An 18,159-nucleotide genomic window follows, 5' to 3' on the forward strand; every position below is an offset into this window, starting at 1 on the left:
ATCATGATTCAAAATAAGGGTGGATGAGCAACTGGATGTCTTACAGAGAAAGGGAAGGAGGGCAGGCCTTTTGTTACAGTCATCCAAATATAGTCTATGCTGACAGCTACTGAAGCAACCTTTACGTAATGGTGCTTCACCAAGTGGAATAAAAGCAGGAGTGGACTCAGCATCACTCTCGTCAGACAGAAGGGAATGGCACACGTAAGCCTCCTTTGCAATTAGAATTAACAGGTAGCTTTATTGGATGCCTATTTAGAAAGAGTAAATAGAAAATAGCTGCTACAGCTCTCTGAGGGCACATACGTGCAGAGAAGCTCAGAGCCTGCAGCGTGCTGGGTCTGGGTGGGACTGCCAGCCCCTGTTTTGGAGATTCCTGAAGAGTTGTTACAAACTGCTTTCAAAAGCACTGTGTCACAGGAAAGCTCTTTAACTCAGCCTGAGGCTTTATCAGGATTACAGCACTAGCTCTCTTTCAATGTATTAGCACCAAGTAGATTGCACAAATCAGCAGGAACTTTTCACACTTGGAGGTCAAGTTTTTCTCTTGGAACTGTGGAATATGATGGATGTGCTGCCATCATTTTATTTCAAGCAAAACTGATAACCAATTGAGAGCACAGAAACCTGCTGAATTAATTCATCTCCTTAATGGTATTTAAGCTTTGGCTCAAGTAAATATTTCTTTAGCAATTATTATGAAATATAGAGTGATTCATCCCCCAGCTAATGATTAGACAAATGCAGTATTTTCACTTAGGCTTTATGCATACCTTTACTAGTCATTTTGTCTGTAAATACAGACTTTGCATTGATCACTAGAATTATTCAGCCTTTTTTTTTTTTTTTTTTTAAATCTGCTTCCTTTTTCTTCTCAACATGTTACCATACCTCCATAGAAGAGCACCAAAAAGAGCAACAATATTGCCACAGTCTTTACTGCAGGAGCTTCATAACTTAAGATCAGCTTTTTCCCTTCCCTTGGCACCAGTTTGGAGAGGGGCAGCCCCATTCTCATAGCTCAGGTTCAGCTTGAGCTGGGTGAATGGAGATACGTGAACATTCCAGACCCTATCTTCCAGCTGATATGAGATGTAGGTGCCTGCTTTCCCATCATAATTTGAGAAATCATTCAATTGGAAAATTGCTGGCAAATCTTTCTCATTCAGAATTTTGGGGAATCTTTTCATTCATTTAAAAAAAAAAAAAAAAAAAAAAAAAAAAAGACCTGGAAAAATCTAAAAGAAAATTAAAAAAAAAATATTTCCTGAATGATATCCTACAGAGAAGTAGTTTCTTCATTTCTCCATTGGAAAACAATCTTTTTTTCAGCTCTTAATTTTCATCTGTGGTTCCTGCTTCCTAGACCATGTACCACAAGGAAGAAAAAAGCACCTAAATAGCTTTACAGCCTGGAGGGCTTCTCCCTCACAGCCTGAAGTCACTGTATTCACAACCTTGCTAAGAGTTTCTTCCTTTTTATAACAATACCAGAAGGCCTAGGAACAGGGTGTTGTGAATTTTTTTTTTTTAACTTTGTTAGATGGGTTCCCAAAATATCATCAAAATGATCTCACAAACACATAACCTACTTCTACATGCAAACAAGCAGGCTGGCTACAGATTTATCAGTGAAAATTCCTTGTCCAGAGGTTCTAGTTCTCACTTCTTTTTTCTCTCACAAATTTGGTCATCAGCATCAAATTCCAGAATCAATTAAAATATGAACCAGCAGAAGAAATGAAGTATGTAGACCCTGCAGAAAATGGTGATAGAGATTAGTAGACAATAACTATATGCACTTACCAACAAGAGAGCTTAGTCTGTTATACCACAGGAAAAACACTGATCAGCAGGTTATACAGAGAGCTGCTTGTAGCTGGATGTACTTTCATTGTCATTAGGTGCAGGTGACATCAATCTTGGAGAAAGTTGGTAGTACACAGAGTGGAAAACCCACTACCACCCTATTTCAGAGGGGGAAAAAAAAAAAAAAAAAAAAAAAAAGTGACATCAAATTTAGGAATTAAATCCCCAATTTTCAAACCATTTAAAGGTAGCTGGCAAATATTTTTGAGTATTTTAAACAGACAGAATGAAAAGACTTGGACAGTATTTGAATTATTTTAAAAGTTTTTGAAGTATTTTGAAAATATAAACCATTATAAATCCAAGATTACTGACAATTGAGAAATCATAGCATTATAGATGAATGTTGTCTGCCTGATGAACTCCGTTGTGCTGAAATGGGTGACAGGATCTGTCTGTATTCTGTTTGAACACTTTGGTACTACCAAAACAGAAACATGTCACAGCATTACTACTCTGAGGAGCTGCTCTAAACCTTCTCACACAAGTGAAATTGGAAAGGAGTATTAACAGCACAGACAAACTACACTACCTCTGAAAAAATGCATTTAAAAAGAAACGTATTTCTCCTGATGCATAGGAGTAGGCAAACTTGCTGATATATTGTTACAGAAGATTTTGGTATTATTTGTCACCCCGAGATTTCAAAATATTCTGCTTAATAGTCTGAAGAAGAGATTCTGGTTGTTGATAATTGACAGAATGCATGTGGAAGACATCTGGACCACCCAAATTCTTGTTCAGTTTCTATAATGTCTTGTTCTTTTGTACAGCCACTGGTTCCTAAGTTATCACAGCTTTTTAGGCATGGAGCCACAGTTACATCAGTGCTGGTACATTGTCAATCTGTAAGACCTTTGACTACTTCCTCTGGGTGCTTTAACAATCCAGCAATTAAAGTTTTCCTTCATATATGTAAACTCCTCCTTACATATTCTGGATATTATCACTCAGGCAATAAAAAATGACACTGAGCTGACAATAAGATGGAGTCAGCATGGCTCAGTTCAGTATCTCTGGATGGCTAAATAGCAATGAAAAAGAGCATAACCCAAAAGGTCCTACCTGCAACTGCTGCAGATGACAGAGGCAATCCATGTGACGGCATATAGATATCTAGCTGTACACTGGCTGTATCCTGTCTCCTGAAACACAGGGCATGCTCCTGTACCCACTGCCTGTTTCAGGGGCTAAATCCCTTTACATGCACATCGTGTGCCACTGCAACATCTGTCTTTTCTTCCATATTGCTACTACTGCTCTTCTAATTTCCTGAAGTTTAAGAGGTAACTCAGTTGGAAGGAACTTAGTGTATTTCTCTGCAAATATATAAGGATGTGTATTCACAGACAGACATGTGTAATGCTCCTTTGCTTATGAGAGCATATCAGGCTGATTCATTAAGTGGTTCTGGAAAGACAACCTTGAGTTACCTCAGCAATAAAAGATTATAGATAACACTGATCCAATAACAAGTGCGTGTTGAGAGGTAATTTCATGGTCAAAAATTAAACTAAGAGGCATTACAAACGCATAGTGTTGACCACAAATTTTCATCTGTGTAGCTATTATATACATATAAATACAAAACTGTAGGAGAATGTTTTGCCTTCTTCTCATGGTCTTTGTATGCCGCCATGTTTGATTATCGAAAGGAAAATATCCTCACAGCAAGCAGCCAGTAGTTGGTTTCATCAGCAAGGAAGTTTTAGTACAGTACATTGCATCAGTGATGCTACAGCCTTCAGAACAACCCAGAATATGACTGCAATGGGCCACTCCAGATAAAAGCTTTCTCCTAATGGACTGCAATTTTCCAGCCTTCCATAAAGATGTGAATAAAATGCCAAACTCATTTGTTTCTCTCTCACTTAAAAAAAAAAAAAAAAAAAAAAAAAAAAAAAAGTTACTTTAAAAATGTCAGGCTGTATAGGTACATCTGTACTATTATTAAAATAAAGTGCAGATCCATGCCTAATACTAGTATATAATTTTTATCAGTATGTGTCATAGAGATGCTTTCTGCTAGTTCTTTCTTCTTAAACTATAATTCTGTACATACCAGATCTCGTTCAAAGGCCATTTTTCAATAGCACAATTTTCTGAGATTTCACAAGTCCCAGAAACTTTGAATTCTTTGTCAGTATTTGCTGGGACAAGTATTAAAGAAAGTTACTTTAAAGAATGCCTTTGAACAGCAGGTCAGTTGAGTGATTCACTTCCAACTCATTTCCACTAGAGTTCAAGTAAGCGAATTTCCTTCTTTTTCTCTTTTTAATCTTTGATTTTTGATAGATCGGTAATTAGTTAGCCTTTGCTCTGTGCTATGTACTGCTTGCTAACCATGGATTTGTTTGGGGTTTTTATGTGGCTTTCAGAAAACAGAAGGTGTCAAACTCAAACTAGGTTTTATAACAATGCCATTATATAACCATCCAATTAGTAGCACATTCAATGCTATTAATAGCAGCTTCCACATATAAATCATTTAAACCGTTTTGTGTAGTGTGACAAAAACCGGCAAGAAGAGGCTTCATATCAGTTATTTTGTCTGAAAAGAATAAATGAACTTAATGCAGATATAGGAGGTGCAGAGTAATTAATGTACTACCGGTTGCCAGATTGCTGTGTGTTAAGATGCTGTTTACCTTTCTGTTTTTCCAGATTTTCAGAACCAGTGCAATCTAGCTTCAGCAGTTTTAGTCCCAACTGTTTCATGTGACAGAAGGGAGAGCAGCTCACATAGCAGGGAGATGATCTGTAAACAGAATACAACCTCGAGCACTGATTAGCCATGGAGCAAACACTGGTCTTTCAGTGAGGGTCAGAAGTACATGAGCCTCAGATATCCATTTTATATACATCTCATGCAGAAGGATGCCAGAGATAGAGCTCAGACTGAGATGGCTTGAATTATTCAGAAAAGGTGGAAATCTTTCAAGTATTTTTCCCAGGAATACTAAAATTTTGTGTTGTGTTTCACGTGTACATTAATTATTGTATTATGATGTTTTACTGTGGTTCAACTGGAATTTTGTCCCACAGTGTAACACTACTTTTCATTGTCCTCTATTTCAGCTATTTCATAACGTCAGCTATTTCTGGGCCGACGTTTGTCACGCTCATCCACTCTAGCATAGACATGTATATATAGGAACCTAAACTCTCTTTCAAAAATCTTGACTGGATTTGCAATCATCAGAAACAGCTTGAGTTTCTGACCGTAGAATCTGATCCAGAACTTTCTGTATGAAGTATATTCTGAAAGGTGAGTTAAGAAATGATTTCTATTTTTTTAAAAAACCTACTTTGATGTGTATCATGTGAGCCAGTTTGATCTTAAACTCCTCTCCTACTGAATCCCAACATGGAAGCACTGAATTCATGAAGAGATTTCTTTCCATGGCCTAACAGCCTTCTACTCTTCATCGAAAAAATTTCTTTTTATACCAGATGCCCAATTTGACATGAGGGTGGAACAGATTTAGCTGGTTACCTGCTGCTAAAATCCTTTCTTATTTACATTAAATTATGCTGCTATTTCTCTCTAGTTTTTGAAAAAAAAGAGTGTCATCGTTGCATAATGCTATCTTGGCCTGATAATCTTTAAAAATGGATGGCAAAGTAGTTGGCACACAAAAGCAGGCTTCCTGGTTAAACCCAGTGAAGCAGGTTCACCTACATGTGGCTCAGTCAAATGAAAGACTCAAAGAAAAATGACTGTGACCCATTTTGTTCTATTGAAAATGTGTCTCTTATGCTCAGCTAAAGAACCATATATTGCCTGAGTGCTCAAAGCTATTTATATGATAGAAGATTGCTTTTTAAGTCAGGTTTTGTAGGATCAAACTAGCATATGAACATCAGAAAAGCCCTGCTGCATCACACCAATGGCACATCTAGTCCAGTGTTTTGACTCTCAGCAGAAGGAAATGCCATGCAGGTGTTGGAGTACAGAGACTGGCTGCTTTCTCCAGCCCCAAATCACATTCACACTTGACTTTTATAGCAGTATACATTATATATGGCATGTATAAATAGCAAAGAAGGCATGGGAAGAAAGCAGAGTGGTACGTCTGCGAAATCTTCCCATTCACCAAGAGCGATATTGTTTCTTAAAAAATGGCTTTTTGCAGGAAACTGTTCAAAGCACTCACAAATAGTCTTTGAACTCATGATGCACAGGTAACTTTAGCCAGCTCTACAGCTGTCAGTTTGGTAAAACACACAGACTTAGGTAACTCATAGCAGCCACAATGTACATATATGTGGCATCCCCTCCTAGACAAGCGAGGTTCTTATTTCTAGAAGTGGCCTTGTATGCCAGCCATCGCTAATGGGATTTTTAGTGGAAACTGCAAGCAATGGGCTGCTCCTCAGCTTCAAATGTTATTTTTCTGAGCAGCAGCTCAGATGAAATCTTGCAAATGGAAGATGCATCACGTAAGTTTCTGGTGCCTGGAAGCTGGCTTTGTTTGCTCTATATATAGCACTGTCAGTATTTCAGAGACAATTAAAAAATATATCAAATAATTCAAGCAACTTTTCATCTGACAAATATGCAAGCAAAGGGTTAATATGCCCTCTGAAATTCTGAGAGATAAAAGCTTTGTATTTACTTTAACAAACCTGCCAAAGAGTTTAGAAAGGCCACATCTCGAGCATTAAAGTACACCTCTAACATGCATTTATAACTGAACATCTCTGGATGCTGACATATATGAACAACAATAATTTATGAATAAACTTGCCTACCATCTATAAAGGAATAAATTCATCCATGATGCAAGATTGCCTCTCTACTTCAAAATGAAGAAACAGGACTCTGGTTGCATTGCTGCTTCCACCTTCTCAATGTCAGCTGAAAAATAATAATATACTTATTTCATCTCTAACTTGACGAAAAGACAGTCCCTAAATGATTAAAGCAAGACAGTACTATGCATCTCTTTGTCCTTCTTGCAGACATTTTCAAGGTATGTCCTTCCCAAAATGGAAAAAAAAAAAAATAAAAAATGGTGCTGGCTTTACCAATTACGGATATTTTCAGAAGCTCACAGAAACATGTTTCTGATATGAAAAAGACACATACTAATAATAGCAAAGGGAAGGCTTCAGTTGAGACTTAGATGCATTTTTTTTTCATATCGTGCTGTTCTTATCAAGTAGGGTTTACCAACAGTTCCTGTTATTTTTCCCAGCGCAGTACATTTGCTTTGCCTTTCTGACTTTTTTAAGGTGGATGCATACATTTTCTAACTGAACTGCCTGTTCACAAAAGAAGTGTCTCATGCAGAAGGGTATTATTTTATGTAGTTTATAAGCAAATGCCATAGTTGGAGTCATGGGCATTAGAGATACAGGCGTGTCCATTGGAATGTGAGATCAAACCGAAAATAGAGGCTAACATAAACCAGTGAATGGAATCACATGAACTAAGGAGATTCAAGCTGGCAGCACTGTCCAGTTTTTCTAATGGTTAACCCACCCAAAAACTGTTTAGTTTTGTTTTTTGATCTAAGAAAACAAGTGCTCTTCTTGTAGGGACATTTTCATCATGTATGAGTTGCAAGGCTTAGGTCAGAGGTAACTGCATGAAATGTAATGGTCTGCTTTACTGAGAGAGATGGGCACAGTGACCTAATGATCTCGTCTGGCTTTAGAAGCTGTGACCAGAGAATTTAAATGTTGCCAGCAGGTAATGGCTTTGTCATAAGAAGCTATTTTTTAGGAGAACCTGGTTCAGTTCTGCCTGTAATTAATCGTCAGCCTTCCTGCCAAACCTTCTGGAGAGGTTATCTGCTCATAGCTCAAAAAGTATCAGGTCATCATTAAAAAACTGAAAGAGCCAATTTAGAAAGACAGCTGCAGGGAATAAAGGGCTTCTGTCTGAAATCCTGGATCAGAGAAAAACTGCTATCCAGGTAGCATGCAATTCTATGGTATACAACCTGCAGGGACAATCGTGTAAGAAACAGATAATCTCCGCAACAGATCCAAAGCCAAAATATGATTGGGATGCTAAGTTTTTGGCCAACAAATTCAATTTTTTTTAAAAACAATAATTCTTGAAGAACAGTATTAAAAAAATGGTGTTCCATTTCCTATTGAGCCAGTAAAATGATTAGTCTTCCTTGGTGATAAAAACTGAAAAACTGAAGGTTCTGCTGTAAAGAAAACATGTCTGTAAGGCTGCTATGTATTTTTATGAAAGATGATTTCCAGCTTATGAGTTTTATATTCCTTGCAAAGATTCAGATAAGTTTTCTCAGCAAAGAGTCATCCAAGTATTCTCGACAGAATTTTTAAAATGCACTTTTTGGGGAAAAAGGATGATCTCTAACAAATTCGAACGTGAATTTGTGAAAAAGCATGAATAAATTGATTATGATAATCTATAGTGGACTAAAGCCAAAAGATTTTTTGCCATCTAAAATGTGCAGATGCACCGGCTTAGTTGTAATGCTACCAAAGTAATGGCTTCTGAGAGAGAAAATGGGAAACAGGCTGGTGAGAGTAAATACCATGCAGAACAGTGCAGTTTTACCTCCTGCTATCAAAAACAGTCTCCACTGGATCTTTAATGTATGAAGACACTTTCTTAACTGAGTAATAGCTAGCTTGTTTCTTTTTTTATCAGATTCATAAAGATGCACAAAATGGATGGACTCTGTAAAATTGTACCATGGATGACAACATCTGAGGGAACTGGAAATCTCAGCAAGAAATCTGAGCTACTTGCTACTCTTTCCAAATTTTATGTTGCCTTTGACAGTAAGTGTACAGGCCTTGTTTTTATTTAAGGCATGCCACACACAGGAATTAAACATACAGAGCTAGACGAATGCTCTCGAGCCATTTAGCCTTTTCTCACAGGTTCACCTCTATGCCTCTGCTAATCAGATTGAAATTCTACTCCGTGCCAACATAACATTAATGGTTAGAAACTTTCGCTTAATATCCAGCCTATGTGCATTCATCTTCAGCTAGGAGCCATTTGCTCTGTTTCACTGTTGTCCTTTAATTCCCATTATGCATGTTAATGCATGTGCCTAAATGCTGCTTAATAGCATTGCTATGTTGAGAGTGCCTTTGCCTTCTCTTTCAGTCTCTGTCTTTAGTCTCTGATCAGGAAATAGGTTTCCATTTCCCAATCACTCTCAGACTTCTCATGGCAGCTGTTTAGATTTTGTATTCTCTTTTTCAAATATGGATAAGCAAATTCTACATATTATTTATAACTATATATCTAATCCTACTTATAATTATTATTTCTTAGGAGGACAATTTGATTTCTGTCAGCCATTTTGTTTAGAAAAAACTACAATTTTTTAAATTATTATTGCTTTTACTTTCAGGGATGAAGTAATTACTTCCCTGAGTAACACTGGAAGGAGTACACTACATATACTGATAGGTATTTTATTCATATATTTCCTAACTAACCATTTCTCACAAATAGATCTCAACTGTCGGTACAGCTTGTAACAAAATACCATGGCCCCAAATCTTATTTTTTTTCCTGACTTTAACAGTATATTGCTACATTTCCAGGAGAGGGATGCATGAGTTATGAAGTTTGATTGTGCAATAATAGCTGCTCAGGGATTTACAGCCCTTGTTATCTCTGTGTTACAAAGCTAACTGCCAAACATGCAGGACTCTCAGGAAAAACAATTAGACATGTACAATGAAATCATGGATTAATGCTGTTTTGGATCTTTTTTGAACCTTTGGCAGGATTGCTCTGGAGATTCATATAACCTCTAGCTGCAAGTCCCTTGATTTTTGGGAACCCTATAAATGTCAAGGTCAAGAGCAATTTCTGCTTATAATTGTCCAAAGAAATAAGTTTCTGGCCCCTTTCATGGTGCCATTGACTTTTAGAAAAATAATTGCTAAGGTTAAAACATCTCTTAGCGATCTGAAAAGCAGTGAAATTTTTCATTCAAAACCATGAAAGCCCCCACACCCCAGGCTGGTATTTCTGGCCTGTCAACTACCTGATTCCTTCTCTCCATTAATTTTCAGAGGCTGGATGGTTTAGGGAAGACTAAAATAAAATCCATGCAGTAATCTAATACAGAGAGGGTAAATGCAACTTTTTATGTGGATATGGATCAGTAGAAATAATTTTCAAATACTGTTGACTACTGATGAGCTTAAAACAACCACTAATTAAATGCAGCACAAGAATTTTCCAATTTAAAAAGAACACCATTGTTCAGAAATAACTCCCAAATTAACTTTTAATTTGCTTACCTTACTAAGTATTAAATGTGACCAATATGCTCACAATAGAAATCAACCGAATGATGGAGAACTAGTCCACAGTAAATCGACTGTCTAATGGGGTTTTGAAGACAATGAAAAGATGCACAGGGAAAACTGGTTGTCTTGCCTGGGCTTTCGACTCTGCAGAAAGTATCTCAGAAATCTGAGCTGGAATGCAGACTTATAATGTACATCCATAGACTGCTGGGCATGTTTTATAATGACTTAAGTTTAATTTTAGATTCCAAAGTAGAAAATAAACCAGCAGGAGTATGAATGATCTCCTATGACCAGGAACATAAGGTAGATGTATTGGCACATTAAATTTCTGGAGCTGACAGGTAAATTTCTATTGATAATAGTGCCAATTGGCATGTATGACCTTATAATTACCAAATAAGTTCACTGATAATGCAGAGAGATAGAGGAAGAAAATATTTAAAGGAACATAGTAGAAATCCTTCCTCTCCCATAGGAAAAGAGGAAGGTGCACCATCAGCTGTGTAAAAAGTTTTAAGACATCTTGGGTATCTTAAACCACATGTTATGGTGGACCAAGCATAGACTAGCAAGAAGACCCGTAAATCAACTAAGAATGGAAAAGCAGAAACAGGAAAGAGATACTAAAAATCCCTTAGCAAGAGTCAAGATGACAAGGAAAGTATCAAGGACTCACTAAACAAAAGTGAAGAGATACTTTAATTCTATTGCAGCAGATAAATACAAACAACTGGAATTTTTTGTTGATTAACATCCATTATAGAATCACAGAATCACAAAGGTTGGAAAAGACCTCCAAGATCATCCAGTCCAACCATCCACCTACCAACAATATTTCCCCACTAAATTATGTCCCTTAGTACAAAATCTACACAATTCTTGAACACCTACAGGGATGGTGATTCTACCACCTCACTGGGCAGCTCATTCCAGAGCCCAACCACTCTTTCAGAGAAGAAATTTTTCCTAATATCCAACCTGAGTTATATCACACTGTTGTAAAGTTTTGTTTTGTTTTTTTTTCAAGTGAACTCATTAATCAGTGGCTGGAAGAAGAATCCAGTAGGTAAAAGGGAAATAAAATCAGTACCCTAGGAAAAAATGTAGTTAATTACTTTCTGAGGAGCTGATAGAGTGGACACTTACTGTCTTGAAACAAAGATCTACAAACAAAAGCACAAGAAATTCATCACCAGTTCTTGCTACAAGAACCTAAGCACTAAGATCAGGAGTAAATACTCATCTACAAAAAGAAGTGCATACTCAGACCTCTAGTACTGAAATAGCCTTAGAACTTCTACAAATTACATTAGAGTCCCCTAGCTCAAAAATCCATTTCTGATACTGAAAAACAGTATATTCCAATTGGTGTTTGATGAGCCAGTTTTACAAGACCAAACCAAAATGAGATTAAGCTGAAATTAAACTGAAAAACTGAAGATGATAATTGAGAATAAAAGACTTCAGTTAGATGCACCCAAAACCACAAACTTCGGCTGAAAAAGAAAGCTGCTAGTTAAAAAGCAATCTGACTTTGTAAGAAATGAAAGCCACAATAAAGTAATATAAATATTCCCACTTTCATTCCTTGAAAGTCAGGGTGATTCTTTAACAAACTATTCTCCTTTTAATTAATGCAAGGGTCTGTCTTGCTATCAGAGAGAAATTTTACAACAGTGCCATGGGGCAGCCCTTAAAGCTGTCCCTTCTGGAATTAACAGAAGGGTCTTCTGATATACCAGAGATTACAAGGTTAGCAAGAAAGAGATGCATACAGTGTTTGGCCCAAGTTCCTTTCTCTTGCTAAAGTCAATTATAGAGAAATTAAACTGAACTCCTATGTTCTCCTCATCTCCTCTCAAAGCTTTCATCACCATTATTTAAAGAAAATATTTCCTTCCTCCGTCACTTGCTAATGTTTATTGGCATAAGCTGAAGTTGTCAGTCCAAGGTGAGAGTTAGCTAGAAGAAGGAAAACCACAGAGCAGGATTGCAGGGTTGCACATTTCTTCTGAACTTGATGCTTTATTTTAGCAGCTCTGCTGGATTCCACTTTCTCAAACCTTGAGGTTTCTTGCCAGCAGACAGGCTCCAATTTCAACATTTTCTTTACAGTAACTCCTAGTTTTGGTAAGCCAAATGGACATATTTTTCAACATAGATAAACCCCCTTCACTCTCATCTGAGAATAAGCCCAATATGTGAGTGTTCAATGCATCTTACTATTCACATGAATACAAACAAGAAAGCCAAGTCTATAAATTACATGAGATTGGCTTCTCCCAGAGGACAAGCAGGAAGTATGCGAATAAAGGTGCATATGTAAGGAAGGCTGAGCTCCTAACAAGACATCTGTGGAAGTCTGGGAGAGAATAAATCTTTTCCTTATTCTCCTGTGGAACTGCATTAATCTGGCCTCAATTAGACTTTTCTTACCTATTGCTTTTCCACCTCGTGAGAGAGCAAATAAAAACTGTTCTCTCAGTTGGGGAAGGAAAGAGGAGAGCCAATGACAAGGTAAAATGTAAAAAAAATAATAAAAAAAAAAGTGCCAACAATCAGGAAACTACTGATCTAATCAAGAGGGCATGTTTGCACACATAATAGAGCCGACAAAGACTCCCAGATGCATTCATATGAGATATGTGGAAAGCATGGACTTACGTTGAGCTTTATGGACTTCAAAGTCTGTACTCTTTTACAGTGTTGAGGCATGAATTTCTTAGAAATAGAACAAATATGAAAATATCAACAAAAATTATTCAAAGATTTCCTATTCAAATTCCTATGCTGTTTACATTTGTTGAAATCATATTTTACAGTGAGATCTACCTTTTCTATTTTTGCTAAAACAGAATAAATATATACATACATCCATCTACCCATGCATGTAGTCATCGTCTTCTGATACATCCTAGAACAACAAATCCCAATAAACCTCATCTGATTAACACACCATTCAAACCAAGTTGGATTCAGATAGCATCTTTGTTGTCACCTTCATCATAAGCCCCTGGAAAAACCTGAAGCTGAAGCCATAGAGGGCTCAGCCCCAGGAATAGCTGCATGCATAGACAAGCCAGGATGTAGGCAGCCCCTTCAGCCTTGCTCTGTAATGCAGTGCTCTGTCTTTTCTCACTGCTCCTGTTCCATACTTTCAACCCCTGGTGGTGATCTCAGTCCCAGTCTTTATTTTTTCTCACTTTATTTTGTTGCATGATCTCCTCCCAGGTAAACTGCCTTGGAGCTAAGGAAACAATCATGAATGCCCATTAGTTTTACTTCTACAACACTTCTCCTTGAGTGTATTCAGCCACTTTCACCACCTGATTTCTATTTACAGCTTAAACTCTATGGAGTAGGAGCTCGTTAATGCCCCACATTTTCACAGTGGCTAGCATGTTTGTGATCTAGCTCGTGGCCTTCAAATGATCTTTTTTTTTCCCCTCCATCCTTTGCTTATATAATTCATATGGTTCATTAACGTGAAATCTTCCACAATACAGAACATCTGTTTTTGTTTTTTTTCTTGTTGTTGTTTGTTTGTTCGCTTTTCATTTTGGTTACTCTGTGAAGCTGTCATGTCAGCTTCAGGGTGTTTTTTCTAAACTTGATCCTTAGAAAGTTGATGCAACTAGGATGAGAAATCTTTTCAGATTTCATCTTTCAGGGATAATCTCATGTCGGTAAATGGTATTTCCTGATTAGACTCTTATGTTAGGAGAATGTCTCTCTTCACAGTTCTTAGAATCTTTTATATAGTTTTGGAAAAGATAATCCCTGGGTTATTAACGCTTTCTATAGTCCTGTTGAGTTTGGCAGAGCTTTTTTTCCTTATATTTCACAATTTCACCCCCCACTCCCATGTATATTCCCTCAAAACATTTCCTCCATCTGTTTTGCATTTTAATGCTTGGATGAGGCTCTGCATTTTGGGTGATGTGGCCATTTCTATATAGGACATTATCTGTTTTGCCTTTAAAAATACACCAGCTTTGCAAATTAATGGTTTATAGCCCAAATGCTGCTAACCATCTCATTACTGGTCAAACAATGACTTTTTCTCAAATGTCAGATAACAGATGGTGAACACAATTTTCTTTCCTCTTCTTTAAGAACTACCATTTGAGCTACCAGGGAAGAAACGAGAACAGGGACACACGCTTCAGACTTCAAACATATTTGGTTTCAGTCAGCATTTGCTATTTAAAACTTCACCAGTTCCACTGTTAATAGCATTTTTTTTCCTATTTTGGTTAAAATTTCATACTCCAAAACACTGCACTGTGTAAAACAGAATTAGTTCTTACATAATGTTTGTACAAATGGAACAGAATTAGTTCTTACATAATGTTTGTACAAATGGATACCTACATTTTCACCTGTCTGTCCTGCACAGAATCATAGAATTACAGATTGTTTGGGTTGGAAGGGACCATTAAAATCATCTAGTTACAACCCCCTTCTATAGGCAGGGATACATCCCTCTAGACCAGGTTGCTGAAAGCCCCATCCAGCCTGGCCTTGAGTGCTTCCAGGGAGGGGGCATCCACAACTTCACCAGGCAATTCACAACCTCAGTGAGCAAATTAATACACTACAGGTAATAGAGGTATCCCAAGCACAACACTCTAGAAAACTATGGTTTAAAGCAGATATGAAACAACAGATTTGTGGGTGAAATTTAGCTCAGATTAAGCCCTATCTGACTTGGAAATCAGTGATGCTTCTGAGGTACTGACACTTGAAAAGATGTGTCCTGTTACAGGACAAATCTACTCCATGCAAGGTGATCAAATAAAATGGTTGTTACCCTTTACCCTCTCGGCAACCTTCGTTTTGATATTTGTGTTTTCACCTGGATTCATGAAAGGAGTACACTGCGTACACAGTGTATCCAGCTGGAATCACAGTCTATAGAGTGGCTAGACAGGAGGGTCTGTTGTATTTCTGAGTGCTTCCAGCTTGGCCCAATTGGATGATGAGATTAAAGGTGCATTTCTTCTAATTGAAACTGTAATCTATCATGAAATCTTTAGGAAAACTGAAATTGTCCCGGCATCAAGATCTCTGATGATGTTTTTAAGTCTTTTGTTTGAATACAAGTTGAATGATTACTAAATATTAGATATATTTATAAGTAGTCTTGACCTTGATAGTAACTATTTTATTGGGGAAAAAAGTAGTTTATTATGACAATAAACACTAAAAAATATGCCAATGATTATATAGTGGAAGATATCTTAATGTATTAATGTGTAAGAATAAAATGATAGATCACTCCTTCCTAGGAAACATGTACTATTGCTGCTAAGATCGATAAGATTCAAAGAGTAAATGAAATACCCCAGAGAGATGAGAACCAAAACTGAATAGATAATTCTGTATTCATTTACCTTTTCTGATATATTTTCTCAGTTGTTTTGTTCAGACTATAAGGGAAATGTTTGCTTTGTTTTTATAGTTAGTGCGGAGATTTTCACATACCTTCTCATTTTTATAGCAAAAATATGTTTTCGCTTTAAATGTACCCACCTTCTCTATGTCTTGAATAAAAGCCTTTAGGAATAATGAAAACGTTCTGTCTCATTTCTGAGCAAACTATGGCAGTGTCTCTCCATCCCTTCTATTCTAAAACTTTCCATTAGTGGAATCTGAATCTCTTCTTTGCTACCTTGATGGAGAAGGACAGGAGAAGATTTAAATTTCTTTAAGTAATTTAAATAACAGCAACAATATTTCATCTTTCTCAACTGCCTTGGCCAAGGTTCATTCTAATGCTCCTCCAAATACTTTTATTCTCTCCTGCATATTTAGCTGAAGCTAGCAGATGCTTAGCCTGCATGTCAGCCCTCCAGGGATGGAGCCATAAATGTCTTCCTCAAAACTGCACTGAGTACCATTCCCCTTGCAGCAAAACTTAATGACTTCACATAGGAATCAAAAACAAATGAGGCCCCTTACTAAGAAGAACTCAAGTTATAGTTTACTTTCTTATCCTTGCTTGAACTCAGCCTTCTGCAACCCTTAAAAGGCTTTCACTCTTTAAAATTCATGTATTCTGTGGATGGTGCTTCTAGCATCTTCCTGACAAGGATGAAAGGCAACAGGGCAAAAACAAGCCCTGAACAACCATTTTATTTGATCACCTTGCATAGAGTAGATTTGTGACCAAAACAGGGCTTTTTGTTTTTGTTTTTGTTTTTTTCCATCCAAACTGAAGGCAGACAGAATAAATTCATTGGATAGAATAACTCCAATGTTTGTAGAATGAACTGCCTAAACACCATATTAAATTGCTGACACTAGAGAGTTAAGTTTATAACAGTTGACATATGACTGTGTAAGAATGGTGATTTTAAGAATTTTATCACTGCTTCTGAGTTGGGGTAGAGCTTACAATGTACCAAAAAATAAATGATTTATTATTTATTTATAATTTGTCCTGAAAACACAGTTTGAGCTGATCATATGCTTAGTGAGAATCTGATTCATGATTTCTGCATGGCTGGGCTTAGCAGCACTCAATGTCTGTTACCAGCTCAGTATAGCAGTGGATGCTATGAATAGCATTCCAAGTGGAAAAAAACAACAAACATGAATGATATGTCTTGAAGATTGAAAATTTACTAAGGAAAACTGACTTGATGAAAACATAACATTTTCCATTCATTTTTGTAATATAGATAAATAGGAAACTTGGGAAAGAAAGTTTGTTTTGTGAGACTGGATATACTGCTTATAATGAGGAAAAAAAGATTAATGTTATATTATAAATATCAAATACCAGTTCATAATATATTCAGTTTCCTTCCACTGATTAAAAAAGGTATTAAATGAACTTTAAGGCAATTATGTCAACTTCTATCACCAACAGCTTGAGTACTGAAAATGTAAGAACTTTATTTCTAAATTCTTTTATATTTAGAGTTCCTCTGTTATGTAGAGATGCCCATCACCTTGCACATCTGCCAATCAAATTAACAAAACCCAGATTCCTCATGATATGATCTCAGTTTGGATCATTCTGAGAAGGTACACTATATTTATACTTATTTATATATAGGAATTGTGCACATAAATGAACAAAACTATGTTTGTGTATACATCTATATATTAAAAATATATTCTCGTGAATGTCAGGATGAAGAGCTGACCACATGCTTGTTCCATTCATTCACTCATTTTTCATGCTAGCTTGTCTCTGAAATGACAAGGCCTGAAACGAGAAAGGAGTAACTTCTCTAAATCTCAAAGTACTATAATCCTGGATTTGAAAAGTAAAGTGGTCCCATTACAGCAGATAATTGTAATGCTGGAGAATTAGGTCAGAGCTGCAGTTTATCAACAAATGAGGTCAGGTTTTGCTGTCTTTTATTGTGCTGTTGCTTTGAAAGAAAAGACCTTTTCCCTGTATTGACAAGAGTACCACAATTCCCAAGCAACAACACTAGTAAAGATAAGAAGAGAAATTAAATCTCTGGTCTGTCCATTCTTAGATACCTAGGCTCTCCTCAGAGAGTGAGCTCGTGCTTGCACTCAAAGCTGCCAGTGTTTCCCTTTGTACATTCCACCAAACACATGCACAAATTAGATCAATCTTACAATGTCCTTTCTAGCATTTCTCATAAAATTGCATACATTCTTGCAATTAATTAGCATACAGCATGCATTCTCAGTGTAAAGAGGGATAAATATGCAGATTCATCCATATTATTTTCTATCATTGCTCATGTAATCACTGATTCCTTATTAAAGAGAAGTTGCCTCAATGGAACTACTAGGAAATGAAAGGAAATGAAAATAAGAACATGAGAATTTTCTGAAACCATGTTTATGGAATGTAGTCAAGAAGGAATTTTTTGCAGCTGGTATATGCAATGTAGCTACAAAAAAATACAGCTTTTCTATAAACTATCTACGATCCCTAAGGAGACCTCAGGAAACAAGTTACTGTGGTGCAGATTTGCATGGCTCCCTGAAGAATACTCCACTTTCACAAATCCTTCCCTAAAG

At 36.8% G+C, this 18,159-nt stretch overlaps 1 protein-coding gene across 4 annotated transcripts in view; it reads right to left on the minus strand.

Annotated features, from left to right (window-relative positions):
• The window catches only part of ARSJ (arylsulfatase family member J), an 85,123-nt gene that overhangs the window by 7,079 nt on the left and 59,885 nt on the right, over nt 1–18,159 (minus strand). For all 4 annotated transcript variants that reach the window (XR_008206452.1, XR_008206454.1, XR_008206453.1 and 1 more), the window contains exons 4-5: nt 6,625–6,730; nt 1,807–1,967 (exon numbers count right to left, since the gene is read on the minus strand). The gene's annotated coding sequence lies outside the window, so the exon portion shown is untranslated. The remainder of the gene's footprint in view (nt 1–1,806; nt 1,968–6,624; nt 6,731–18,159) is intronic.

This window comes from Tympanuchus pallidicinctus, unplaced genomic scaffold, assembly GCF_026119805.1.
Source record: "Tympanuchus pallidicinctus isolate F22 unplaced genomic scaffold, pur_lepc_1.0 scaffold2, whole genome shotgun sequence".
Lineage (NCBI taxonomy): Eukaryota > Metazoa > Chordata > Aves > Galliformes > Phasianidae > Tympanuchus > Tympanuchus pallidicinctus.